The 11,645-nt window shown below is 48.3% G+C and overlaps 1 pseudogene; it reads right to left on the bottom strand.

Moving 5' to 3' along the window:
• Positions 1-4,067: 4,067 nt before the first annotated feature.
• LOC149445365 (endogenous retrovirus group 3 member 1 Env polyprotein-like) lies at positions 4,068-7,779 on the bottom strand (annotated as a pseudogene).
• Between the last annotated feature and the right edge of the window lie 3,866 nt (positions 7,780-11,645).

The raw sequence follows: 11,645 nt of genomic DNA, 5'->3' as shown, positions 1-11,645 counted from the left end.
AGGAATAGTGCCCCATCATTGGTGTCGGTGGGAGGAATAGTGCTCCATCATTGGTGTCAGTGGGAGGAATAGTGCCCCATCATTGGTGTCAGTGGGGGGAATAGTGCCCCATCATTGGTGTCAGTGGGAGGAATAGTGCCCCATCATTGGTGTCAGTGGGAGGAATAGTGCCCCATCATTGGTGTCAGTGGGAGGAATAGTGCCCCATCATTGGTGTCAGTGGGGGGAATAGTGCCCCATCATTGGCGTCAGTGGGAGGAATAGTGTACAATCATTGGCGTCAGTGGGAGGAATAGTGCCCCATCATTGGCGTCAGTGGGAGGAATAGTGCCCCATCATTGGTGTCAGTGGGAGGAATAGTGCCCCATCATTGGCGTCAGTGGGAGGAATAGTGTACAATCATTGGCATCAGTGGGAGGAATAGTGCCCAATCATTGGCGTCAGTGAGAGGAATAGTGCCCAATCATTGGCGTCAGTGGGAGGAATAGTGCCCAATCATTGGCGTCAGTGGGAGGAATAGTGCCCCATCGTGGGTGTCAGTGGGAGGAATAGTGCCCCATCGTGGGTGTCAGTGGGAGGAATAGTGCCCCATCGTGGGTGTCAGTGGGAGGAATAGTTCCCCATCGTGGGTGTCAGTGGGAGGAATAGTGCCCCATTGTGGGTGTCATTGGGAGGAATAGTGCCTCATCATTGGTGTCAGTGGGAGGAATAGTGCCCCATCATTTGTGTCAGTGGGAGGAATAGTGCCCCATCATTGGTGTCAGTGGGAGGAATAGTGCCCCATCGTGGGTGTCAGTGGGAGGAATAGTGCCCCATCGTGGGTGTCAGTGGGAGGAATAGTGTCCCATCGTTGGTGTCAGTGGGAGGAATAGTGTCCCATCGTTGGTGTCGGTGGGAGGAATAGTGCCCCATCACTGGTATCGGTGGGAGGAATAGTGTCCCATCATTGGTATCGGTGGGAGGAATAGTGCCCCATCATTGGTGTCGGTGGGAGGAATAGTGCCCCATCATTGGTGTCGGTGGAAGGAATAGTGCCCCATCATTGGTGTCGGTGGGAGGAATAGTGCCCCATCATTGGTGTCGGTGGGAGGAATAGTGCCCCATCATTGGTGTCAGTGGGAGGAATAGTGCCCCATCATTGGTGTCGGTGGGGGGAATAGTGCCCCATCATTGGTGTCGGTGGGAGGAATAGTGCCCCATCATTGGTGTCAGTGGGAGGAATAGTGCCCCATCATTGGTGTCAGTGGGAGGAATAGTGCCCCATCATTGGTGTCAGTGGGGGGAACAGTGTACAATCATTGGCGTCAGTGGGAGGAATAGTGCCCCATCATTGGTGTCAGTGGGAGGAATAGTGCCCCATCATTGGTGTCAGTGGGGGGAACAGTGTACAATCATTGGCGTCAGTGGGAGGAATAGTGCCCCATCATTGGCGTCAGTGGGAGGAATAGTGCCCCATCATTGGTGTCAGTGGGAGGAATAGTGCCCCATCATTGGCGTCAGTGGGAGGAATAGTGTACAATCATTGGCATCAGTGGGAGGAATAGTGCCCAATCATTGGCATCAGTGAGAGGAATAGTGCCCAATCATTGGCGTCAGTGGGAGGAATAGTGCCCAATCATTGGCGTCAGTGGGAGGAATAGTGCCCCATCGTGGGTGTCAGTGGGAGGAATAGTGCCCCATCGTGGGTGTCAGTGGGAGGAATAGTGCCCCATCGCGGGTGTCAGTGGGAGGAATAGTGCCCCATCGTGGGTGTCAGTGGGAGGAATAGTGCCCCATCGTGGGAGTCATTGGGAGGAATAGTGCCTCATCATTGGTGTCAGTGGGAGGAATAGTGCCCCATCATTGGTGTCAGTGGGAGGAATAGTGCCCCATCATTGGTGTCAGTGGGAGGAATAGTGCCCCATCGTGGGTGTCAGTGGGAGGAATAGTGCCCCATCGTGGGTGTCAGTGGGAGGAATAGTGCCCCATCGTGGGTGTCAGTGGGAGGAATAGTGCCCCATCGTGGGTGTCAGTGGGAGGAATAGTGCCCCATCGTGGGTGTCAGTGGGAGGAATAGTGCCCCATCGTGGGTGTCAGTGGGAGGAATAGTGCCCCATTGTGGGTGTTATTGGGAGGAATAGTGCCTCATCATTGGTGTCGGTGGGAGGAATAGTGCTCCATCATTGGTGTCAGTGGGAGGAATAGTGCCCCATCATTGGTGTCAGTGGGGGGAATAGTGCCCCATCATTGGTGTCAGTGGGAGGAATAGTGCCCCATCGTTGGTGTCAGTGGGGGGAGGAATAGTGCCCCATCGTTGGTGTCAGTGGGGGGAGGAATAGTGCCCCATCGTTGGTATTAGTGACACAAATGATGGGGCACTATCCCTTCCACTGACACCAATGATACTTACCTTGCTGACTCCTGCTCCAGCCTGGGCTCGCTCTCTCCCTCTCCCATCTACAGCCTGCATACCTGGCTGCAGCAGCAAAATTTGCACTTACCTGTCAGCTGTCTTCCTTCTCTGGCCTCTCTCTTCACTCACTCCTGCAGCTCCCTCGATCTTCTTCGATCTCCGCGCGCTGCCACTCGGCTCCTCCTCTCCAAGCTCCACCTCCTCACCGGTGATTGGCCGCCTGTGTGCCTCTCCTGAGCTACAGTTCCGGTGGCCAATCAGCGGCGAGGAGGCGGAGCTGTTGAGTGATCCCGGAGGTGTGGCCAGGTTACAGGGGCAGCATATCATCCCGCCCACAGATCGCCTGAGACAGGAGCGGTGTCTCGGTTCCTAAGACCATCGGAAATATGTGTTTTCCAATGGTCTTAGGCGACCCCTGTGAAATGGTCATTCGACCCCCAAAGGGGTCGCGACCCCCAGGTTGAGAACCGCTGACTTACAGTGTGCGAAACTGAAGAGTGCAGACATGTGTGCTGTGTGCACAGAGACTGAGGCCTTAAACACTCTTGCTGCTGGGAACTGGAGTGATACAGGCCTGCTGCCTTCATGTGTGTTTGTGCCTACACTAGACAGAGCCACTGAGGACTAGAGAGCTGGAGCTGAGGCTAGAGGACCTGAGTGTGAGGACTGTGTTACCAGGGGCTAGGATTCCGAGGACAGCAGACCGTCAAGCATCCAAGATGAAGTTTTGTGTGTACCAGGACAGGTGAATGGATTCACCTGTAATTGCTTCTCCACTGTTAGTGATTCTGTAGAACAAAGGACTATCTTTTTTGTCTAGCAGCCCAAAAGTGGTTCTAAAAGTGGTTCTGAAAGCAGAATACTTTTTACCTTAACACATTCTATGCATTAAAGGTGAAAAAAAAAACTCCTGGATGCAGCTCCCCCTTATTTTTATCTGAGCCCCATCTTGATCCAGCGATGTGTATGAGAGCCCCAGATTTCCCTCTTCTCATCAGCAGTGGGAGACATTGTTTCCTGCTGCTGTCACTCAGCCAGTGAGCCAATGAAGAGAGAGCAAGGGCAGGGTCAAGTCATGCTGTGTGTGAATAGACAATGTCCATTCACAGGAGTGTAGTTTGGGAATGATCCTGCGCAATTGCCCCATAGTAAGAGGCTTGATATTGGGGGCACTTGGCAAGGGGGAGCAGCCAGGACCACTAGTAGGGGACCCAAAAAGAAGAGAATCGGACTGCTCAGTGTAAAATCATTGCACAGAACCAGTAAGTATAACCTTTTTTATTTTTAAATTACAACCTTCAGAATCACTGAAGGCGCTAATAAGTGCACCACCATACAGATTGGGCCCCACTATTAGCCAACTGAAGTGAAGTCAGGTGCCTGGTACTAAACCACCTCGCAGGGGTGCCCCTTTCAAAAGAACATACATACAGTATACTCACACTATAAACAGTATACACTGGTACACTTTTGATCACTTGTGTACAGAGTTACTGTGGAACTTTTAATTATTGTTTATACTTCTCTCTGTTTATGCCGTTCTTTAGTTATGCTGTGTGTACCAGTAAAAAGGTTGTGAGAACCACAATCGGGCTCAGGGTAGGATTTCTGCTGCTGCTCCTAATTTTGTGATATGGATTGCGTGCACGCCGGAAAATAATTATACAGACAACTGTCCAGTACAACCACCTTCACATCATCTCTGTTTATTGCAGGGCGGTGCTTAACCTTTTATACTTAGAGAACAATAGAGTATACGTCACTATCACTTAAATACAGTCACATTTTAAAAGGCACATTTTGCTTGGCTGAAATAAAGGAGAAATGTAGAAACTTGAAACTTGCTTCTCATCCCGTTATCTTTTTTTCACTCCCCCTCACATTCTCAAAGTCTAAGTATAAGGTCCTCTCAGTGCGAAGGGAGGGGTTGAGAGCATCGCTCTGAGCAAAAAAAGGTAAGGAGGACTGCAAAGCCCAGCAGACAAAATATATACATACACACAACACATATATTTAGAAATATAAAAAGTATAAAAGTAAATATGTATAAAATGTATATTTTAAACAGAATAGGCATTTTACCAAATCCATCACAGTCCCCCCTTAAAATGACTATTTTACTCTGTCCCTATAAAGCCTAGCTCATCTGTCCTTATGTACCTTGGAACTCTTTTATGCTGTACGTTAGACAGGTGATGACTATTTCATCACCTCCCTTGCCACAGACTTTGTACATAAGGAAGTCATATGTTATCCCTACAAAATTGTGAAATTGCTGTTGGCGGGGAGGGACCGTAGAGGAGTGAAAGGTTTATCCTCTTCCATCACAAGGGGGTCCTCCTCTTCTTGATGGAGAAATATAGGTGTGCTGTTGTCTACAACCTTGCTTATTAACTTCTTTACAACTGGTAGAATACAACATACAATCAGAGCTAAAAGAACTAGTTACACCTATTTGGGCGAGCACTTTTTGCCACCCACTCATCCAGCTAAAATATTGATCCCACGGGTCTGAGATACCTGAGTTCTTCTTCAGCTCCACTGACAGATCTTCTAATTTCTTTATAGCCAGAGTAACCATACCATTCGGGCCAGTATTGTCAGGAATATATGTACAACATGTTCCGGTTCCTTCTATCATTTTAGAGACACCTCCTTTTTCTGCTAAAATCATGTCCAGAGCCATCCTATTCTGGAATGTCATGTAGGATGTAGGGGCTAACTGGTCAACGATTCCTTGGAGGGCATCTCTGGTGTAATTCACAAACCTCTGTTGGTTGTAGTATATGTAATTTATCCAATCTACATTTTTATTAACAGTTATCATGGGAATCAGGGATTCGAAACCTGCTTTTACTTGGTCTCTGGCTTTGAATTCATTAGGCACCCCCCTTGGGACTCCAATGGCATCTATATACACATGTGGGTCAAAACTTCCGGAGGGAGCTGTCCGCTTCCTCCTGTGCCTAGATGCTGAGCCAGTATATGTGTCAGGGGTATCTTCTGTTAGGATATGGAGAGGCATAATGACCTTTGCAAGGACACACTCACCAGTCCAACTCCCTTCCAATCTGGTTCTAATCTTTTGGTCCCCACAGATCCAGTATATGTCACCGAGTGACTGGGTCTGATTCTGCACCTTAACCCCCGAAATGCTGCTGTAGGTGGAACAATAACCTTCTGTAAAATTACCCAGAAACCTCCCTTTGCCTTTGTAATTAGAGTAACAGGTGTAATTCCCTGGCTAGATAGTAATACCCTCTCTAGGTTTTGAGCTTTTAGTAACCATCAGATATTCCTTCTTCCATTTCTCACATGTGGAATGGTTAGTGGATGTGTTGGTGACTGAGGAAACATTCCTCACTGTCTTGCGGGATCTGGAGAGGAACTGTCCCTAAATGTGGCCTGGCACCACCACAGACATAACAATTACTTTTGTTATGCTGGCTAGCACTGAACCTCATCCACTCAAGCCACAAGTTGGTATCAGAAAAACCAGTTTCTGCGGCCATAGTGTCCTCAAAGGTGGGATTTGCTATTGCCACCATGTCACCTATGGCGAATGGTGGGTCTAAGGGGATTGACCACTAGTTCTGATGAACGATACATGTCTTTTAGTTGAAACCTTTCCAGAGAACCAGTTCCAGAAAAGCTGGTCCTTCCTAACCAATAAATACCTGCATCACCAGGGCCAGGGTTCTCTATATTTATGGTGAGCCTTTCCCCCTTGATATTACACCCCGACCTCAGAAACTTCATACAGTCAATAAGGGACCTCCCCTTTCCATCTTTCTTGTTTAGAGCACTCTGTGGTCTATATCCCCAGGCTGTTCCCGTATTCCATCCTACCGATCCCCAATAGTCACAATTCTGTCCCCAATAATCATCTGTGACACATATGTATATTTGGTCACCACCTTTTTTACATACCCGCTGTGCCCAGTTAGGATCTGGAATGCCTCGGCACCAAGCAGGAAGTACACTACAAAAATCAAAGGTGAAGGTGGCTACATGAGTGTTGGATGAGTTGTACCAAAATGTGGTGGTGCCATTTACCTTAGTGATGGCTACATGTTGAACACCTGTTTTGGTGATAACCACCTGCTGAGCTTTTATCAAACTTATTAGAAAAAGGATATACAACACAATCATGGTGTAGATGACGCCTTTTCCTCAGGGGTTGGGACTTTTTTGCAATGGGAGGTGTGTATCCAGGTGTTTTTCCCTTCTAGCTTGACTGATGTAGCTGTGGTCAGCAGAACTTGGAATGGTCCTTCGAATCGGGGATCAAGTGAATTTTTCCTTGTAAATTTCTTCACCAACACCCAGTCTCCTGGCTGAAGACTATGAGTTCCCGAGTCTGCCCCTGGATCTGGAATGGAGGAAAACACTCGAGAATGGATATTGGTTAATTCTCTAGACAGACGTGTGACATAGCTAGTTAACACATCAGATTGTAACTGCAACTGTTGTGGAAAATAACAGCCAAGTCTGGGGGCTGAACCAAACAAAATTTCATAAGGGGACAGGGCATGTTTCCCCCGGGGGGTGTGTCTGACACTAAACAGAGCAATAGGAAAACTGTCTGGCCAACTCATGTTAGTCTCTTGGGCCATCTTTAGCATCCTGTTTTTTAGAGTCCCATTCATCCTTTCTACCTTCCCACTGCTTTGAGGGTGATATGGGGTGTGTAAGGCCAACTCGACCCCCAGTGCTGTCCAAATCTCTTTCGTAAGGGTTGCTGTGAAGGCTGGACCCTGATCACTCTCTATCACCTCTGGGACCCCAAATCTACAGACTACCTCACTCAGTAATTTCTTAGCCGTGGTCTTGGCTGTCATGTTTCTAACAGCATAGGCTTCTGGCCAACGCAAGAACATATCCACCACCACTAGGGCATATTCATATCGGCCACTTTTTGGCATCTGTATATGATCAATCTGTATCCTCTAGAATGGATAGAGGGGTTTTGCCAGATGTTTCTGCAGTGTCTTTTCCGTCCTCCCCGGGTTGCATTTTGCACATACTACACACGAGGTGCAGTCATTTCTGGTTAACGTAGTTATCCCTGGAGCCCAGTAATACTTGCTGATCAGTGAGTTCATTAAGTTCTTAGAGAGATGTGCATGTCCATGGGCCCATTGGACAACTGCTGGATATATATGTTTTGGTAAACAAGTTTTTCCTTTCATTGAATACAATTCTCCATTGTAGTCTGCTCCTTTATCAATCCATTCCAGCCTTTCTTCTGTATAAGCAGCGATTTGCATAGAAATCAGGTATTGCTTGTCAGATGGCATATGCACCGCCAAAAGTATCTGTGCTGAGGTCTCACTCTCCTCTTCGGCCACCTCGGACATTATTTGTTGGTTTTTTTGCTACTTCTTTGGCAGCTATAACCACCAAGTGGTTCCCTCTGGCCTCTTGAGAATTCAGTTTACCAAGTGCTTTAACCTTCAAGACAGCCACTTGGTCAGGCAGGAGCAGTGCATCCATTAAATCCTTGATGGCTGGGCCGTGTTTTACCGGTGTTCCAGCCGCTGTCAGAAACCCTCTGGCTTTCCAAATGATACCGAAGTCATGAGCTACTCCAAAAGCGTACCTTGAGTCTGTGTAAATATTGGCTCTTTTACCTTCTGCCATCTTACACGCTGTAATGAGGGCTTGAAGCTCTGCTTCCTGAGCAGATAAAGTTGGTGATAATGCTCCTGCTTGTAGAATTTAAAATTCCGAGGTCACAGCATAACCTGTGTGGTACTTGCCTCCTTCATCTGCATATCTGGAGCCATCCACAAAAAGTGTGTAATCAGGGTTTTCCAGAGGAATTTCACTCACTGTAGGGAGATGTGTGGTTTCCATACGCATCATTTCAAGGCAGTCATGTGGAGTAGTGCAGGAGTCTCCTTCTTCACCTTCACCTTCTTCTCCCCCCTCGAAAAATGGCAGAAGGGTGGCTGGGTTGAGGGTGAGACACCTTTGGAGGGTCACATTGTCAGGAATGAGGAGGGAGATTTGCAACCATAGATGTCTGGCCGTAGACAGGTGTCGGGGTTGTACCTGATTCAGGATGGCAGCAATGTCATGCGGTGCCAGAAGAAGTAGGGGGTGTGCTAAAACGAGGTCTGAAGTTTTGTCCAACAGTGCTTGAGCAGCGAAGACAGCTCTTAGACATGAAGGACCACCCCTAGCTACGGGGTCCAAATGGCAAGAATAGTACCCAATGGGTCTGGTTTGCCCTCCATGTTCTTGAGCTAGGACCCCCGTGGCGTGACCTTGCTTTTCTGACACAAACAGTTTGAAAGGTTTCTCATAATCTGGAAGTCCCAAGGCAGGAGCGGTGGATATTGCTTGCTTCAGCAGAATAAAATTGTCCAGGGCCTCGCTGGACAAAGTAAATGGCACAGACTTGAGAGCATCGTAAAGTGGGTGCATAAGGATCGATGCATCAGGGATCCATGCCCTGCAGTAGGATATGAGTCCAAAAAAGGCATGCAGTTGTTTAGCTGCTTTAGGTTGGGGAATATCCTGGATTACAGCTACGCAGTTCGGTGTAATATGTCTTGTGCCCTTGGAAATGCAGTGGCCCAAAAAGGTGACTTTCTTGGAACACCATTGTAATTTGTCTTTGGAAGCCTTGCAGCCTTGTTCAGCCAAGTACCGGAGCAGCTTTTCAGATGCTTCTGCTGCTAAGGGCAGGGTGTCGGCACATAGCAAGAGGTCATCAACATATTGGAGCAGGGTCACAGTAGGATTCTCTGCCTGCCACGTGCTTAAGCCATTGCTTGAGCAAATTGGCTGGGTGAATTATGAGCTCCTTGTGGCACAACTGAAAAGGTGTACTGCCGGCCCTCATGGGTGAAGGCGAAAAGGTACTGGCTCTCTTGGGCTAGAGGCACACTGAAGAAGGCATTGGCCAGGTCCACCACTGTAAAGTACTCAGCCTCTGGAGGTACACCTGATAATAAGGTATGTGGATTTGGCACAATTGGGGTATCCAACACCGTGGCTTCATTAACTGCTCGCAGATCCTGCATCATTCTGTACCTGTCTGGTTCCCCCTTTGGTGTTTTCTTCTTGACAGGAAAAAGGGGTGTGTTACACGGTGAGGTGCAGGGGACCAAGGCTCCATTCCGGACTAGAGCAACTACATGTTTTGATATAGCTTCTGACTGCGCCAGTTTGAGTGGATATTGTGGTTTTCGGGGCAATGTTGCGCCCTCTTTGAGCTTGACTGAAACCGGTGGCACTTTCAAATGACCGATGTCTTCGGGTCCTGTAGACCATAAGCATATAGGGATCCTATCAAGTACTTCCTGTGCTATTACATCTGGGGTTATTGCTTCATGTAATGTCATCATGAGGGGTAAAGAGCACAAGGCAGAGGAGTCCTCCAAGGATAGGGGAGTGTGTAGTTTCACTCCTCCTTCAGGAGTGAAAATAATTGAGGCCTGCAGTCTGGACAACACATCAGCTCATAGCAGATTTAAGGGACATGTAGAGGACACCACAAATCTGGCAAGCAAATCAGGAAATGTCCCCACTTGGAGTGGCTCTGTAAGTGGGCTGGAGCGGGGCACCCCATCCACACCCACACAGGAAACATCAATAGTGGAAAGGAAAGAATCAGCAGGCAGATCCTCAACCCACAGCACGCTCCTGGCTGCACCCGTTTCAATGAGAAAAATAGTAGGTTTTCCCTGTATGGGTAACGTGACCTTTGCTAGGGGTCCCCCAGTCTTGTTCGAGGATACTGCCATAAGGGGTGACACGGGTTTGCCCATTTCCTAACGAGAGTTGGGGCGTGGTGGTTGATATTCGCGCTGCCCTTCTCGGGGGTCCCTGTCTTGCCTGGGATATCTTGGAGCTTTGCATTCTCTTCTAAAATGTCCCCGTTTCCCATAGTTATAACAGGTGATCCTTTCCCTGATATTGGGCAATGGTGGTGGACAAGTGTAGGTGGGATCTTCATCATTGCCAACCATAAGGGGTGCTGGTTTTTTACCCTTTTGGTTTTCTATGCCTCTGGCCACCAACAGTAAGTCAGACATCTTCATAGAGCGGTATTCAGGGCGGGCCACCATCAGACCTTTCCTGATATCCTCTTTGAGCCCTGAAACAAAAGCAGTTGAGAGCATATGTGTGTGTGCCTTTTCATACTGAGAGAAGCCCAGATCATCAAAGGCCTGTATGAGTCTGGCATAATACTTCTCCACAGACTCCCCTTTATCTTGGGTGATATCTTGAATCGTGGTAGTCTGAGCCGCCAATTTCTCCTTTGCCCAGTCATAGAGTTGGGCACAGAACTCCACGCCTGAAGAATAGGAAATAACACTTGTCAGGCAGGTATCACTGAAGGCCATCTGCATAACCGGCCAGAAAACATGTCCTGCTTTAATTTGGCATAGACTGAACAGGTCTTTCCAAGTAGCTGAGTAAGTTTCTTGTATCTGCACTACCCTGCGGTAAAAGGGCATTGGCTGTTTCTCTGGGTCAGGCAGACTCGTCACTAAGGCCGCTGCTTGTGATGGGGTAAAAGCGACATACATTACCGGTGCCCCTTCCGGTAATCTTGAATGTCAGGGCTGTCTTGTGTACTGTTCCTGTTTAGTTTGTACTCCACTGTGCGTGGGTTTGGGAGTCAAATCTATTGGCGCCCTTGTTGCTTGCAGCTGTCGATCACTCCATTCAGATGCATCGTCATTCAATTGGACATCTGGCATAGGTTTGGGAGTCATACCTATCGGCATCCTTCCTGCTTGCAGTTGTTGATCATTCGGCTTGAGTACATTGTCATTCATGTATCCGGCTTGTGAAGGTGACACTTCCATATTGGGGGAAACGGGAGTGTGGTAGGAGCCATCCTGGTTTAGAACAGGGAGAACTGGATAAACGCCTTATTTAGGCCTTCCGGGTGTACCAAGATGGCCACCAGACGGAAGTGCACTGGGCTGGACAGGAAGCGACAAGACAGGTGCAGCAAGATGGCTGCTAGCAAGAAGTGTACTGGGCAGGGCAGGAAGTGACAATACAGGTGCAGCAAGATGGCTGCTAGCAGGACGTGTACTGGGCAGGGCTGGGGTGGTAGGCATAAAGTAGGCGTTAGATGAAGGGCAGGGCTGTTACTGGCCTCCTTTGTTCTCAATTCTATCATTATAGGGCGGTGGTTTAAGCACACTTCCATTTTCAATTTTGTGATGCACATACATTATACAATCGCCATTTTCTTGAATTTCTTCCAACCATCCTTCTTTAA

Source organism: Staurois parvus, unplaced genomic scaffold, assembly GCF_062004578.1.
Source record: "Staurois parvus isolate SC_StPar_1 unplaced genomic scaffold, SC_StPar_1.0 ptg000725l, whole genome shotgun sequence".
NCBI classification, from domain to species: Eukaryota; Metazoa; Chordata; class Amphibia; order Anura; family Ranidae; genus Staurois; species Staurois parvus.
The sequence above is the reverse complement of the archived record's forward strand: the minus strand, read 5'-3'. Positions and strand labels throughout refer to the sequence as shown.